Below are 2,500 nucleotides of genomic sequence, written 5' to 3'. Positions count from 1 at the left end.
TGCCTTGTGTGGGGTGTGGAATTGTATGAGACAGAAACATGGTCATTACGACGAAGTGAAGAGAAGCTAATAGAAGCATTTGGAATGTGGATATGGAGAAGGTTGGAGCACGTGAAGTGGACAGACAGAATAAGAAATGAAACTGTGTTGGAAAGAGTGGGTGAAAAAAGGATGATGCTGAAACTGATCAGGAAGAGGAAAAGGAATTGGCTAGTTCACTGGTTGAGAAGAAACTGTCTACTGAAGGCTGCACTGGAAGGAATGGTGAACGGGAGAATAGTTTGTGGCAGAAGAAATCAGATGATAGACGACATTGATATATGGATCATATGACGAGACAAAGAGGAAGGCAGAAAATAGGAAAGATTGAAGAATGCTGAGTTTGCACTGAAAGACCTGTCCTGGGCGAAACATTATAAATGAATAAATGATATTGATGAGTTTGGAATGTCTGGATGACGATGATGCAGCTTTCTTTTGTCTGTGATTGTCCCCGCAGGGCAGTACTGTCTCGACTCGCTGTTCAGGAGTCAACACGATTTGATCACAGTCTACTATATACAGTCACGAAGCTTGGTATGATTTTTTGCATTTCTCGCGATAGTTGCTAGCCGCTTGGAGCGCTGTGAGTACTAGGAACAATAGACTGTGTCACTGCCATCGTGATCTAATACAGGCCTTAAGGCAGACCATGTGACTCGCTTAACCCAATCACGAAGGGCGGCGTTTCAAGCATATAAATTAATTGGAATGCATAAAGATTAACATATATTTCTCTAAAATGTAGTGTAATTGGATTAATAAAATTTAAAACAATGATTAGGAGACACTTCAGACATAATTCCTTGCGAGTTCAAGTGTAATATTATTTATGGTGTGAAAATTACGTTGTTCGTATGTGTAGTATCTGCCTGTATTTCGATTAAATATTCCGAAATTCTTGTACATTCATTTATGCACGATTCAATAATTTTCAGTTGCACCGCAAGAATATTTAGATATGTTGAAATTATAGGTTATGTTTACTGTACCAGTTGCCCCTTTCTGTCTAATTTTAGTGGTTTCCAATGCCCTGCCACTACATATGTATGTTATGTCACATGGAAATTATAGGTTATGTTTACTATATTTAACTTATATTCCTATATTCGCAAGTACACATTATAATTAAACATAACGTTATGTATGACACCCGTCACATTCTATTTGTCTGTATTTTAATACTACAATTGAGCACTGAATTACTGTATTTATCTACTACCTAAGAGACGAATATCGTCTGCTGGGGAAAGGATCTGTTATGAGGCGATAATAGCGATCCTGGTGGTTAGTAACTATCTATGGATGCATATTTCAACTGTCTATTTTTTTATTTTATTGGGTTATTTTACGACGCTGTATCAACATCTAGGTTATTTAGCGTCGAATGATATGAAGGTGATAATGCCCGTGAAATGGGTCCGGGGTCCAGCACCGAAAGTTACCCAGCATTTGCTCGTATTGAGTTGAGGGAAAACCCAGGGAAAAAACCTCACCATGTAACTTGCCCCGACCGGAATTCGAACCCGGGCCACCTGATTTCGCGGCCTGACGCGCTGACTGTTACTCCTCAGGTGTCTATGTATCAGTGGCGTATACTGGTTAAAGGGTTTGGGCTACCGCTGACCCTATTATTACACAAAATATATCTAACAATTACTTTAATTTTAATCACTATGGTAAAACTAATAATACAAAATTATTACATTATGTTATATTATAAACTTTTTCTTTTGTAATTTCCTTGGGCTACCGCCGGTAGCCCGGGTAGTCCGCAAAATACGCCCCTGCTATGTATGCATATTTAGTAAGTATTGAGCTTGTGACTGTATATACTAGACTGTGATACGATCTTCAATTCTCAATCAATATCAATTGCGACTAAAAATAATTATGATCTCTTCCTCAGCTATCAATAACTTTAAACGATAATTGAATACCTCAGAATAAGGGTCTAAGTAGATAGAGAAACAATGCACCATATACCCTTATTCCGGGAGGGGGGGTTTTCAATTAATGAAAAAAAAACACAAAATAGATCTAACTGTAGCATTGTTGTCTACTTTAACCTATTTCAAGACTACTTTACAAAACATAACTACTGTAGATAGTACACGAAAGTCACGTAATCTCGTAATAGAATAAAGCATTCCATTTGACAAGTGACTTTTGTGTCACACAGTATTAAAAAAGCAAAGGATAAATCAGAATTTCAGATACTGGAAATAAAAGAAAAAATACAGATTAACACCCAGAATATAAAGAACCAGAGGAACAAAGTAATGTTGTCATCTTAATAAGTATCTGGTAAAGCCGTCGTCGTCAGCATTAAAAGCAAATGGAGGGAGACGTTCCTCATACTCACTGATGGCGTTCTCTGTTCTGCTGTAGTAGGCATTCACCTGCAGAGGATCGATGTCGTTCCAACTGGCAGCGTGTAAATAATAGCAAGTTCAGGGCT

The 2,500-nt window shown here is 38.0% G+C and overlaps 1 protein-coding gene across 1 annotated transcript in view; it reads right to left on the bottom strand.

Annotated features, from left to right (window-relative positions):
• Positions 1–2,500, bottom strand: part of LOC138700372 (endothelin-converting enzyme homolog) — a 30,024-nt gene that overhangs the window by 24,838 nt on the left and 2,686 nt on the right. The gene's annotated exons all lie outside the window — the stretch shown is intronic.

Source organism: Periplaneta americana, chromosome 5 (genome assembly GCF_040183065.1).
Source record: "Periplaneta americana isolate PAMFEO1 chromosome 5, P.americana_PAMFEO1_priV1, whole genome shotgun sequence".
Lineage (NCBI taxonomy): Eukaryota > Metazoa > Arthropoda > Insecta > Blattodea > Blattidae > Periplaneta > Periplaneta americana.
Note: the sequence above shows the minus strand (reverse complement) of the source record. Positions and strands in the feature narration are given on the sequence as shown.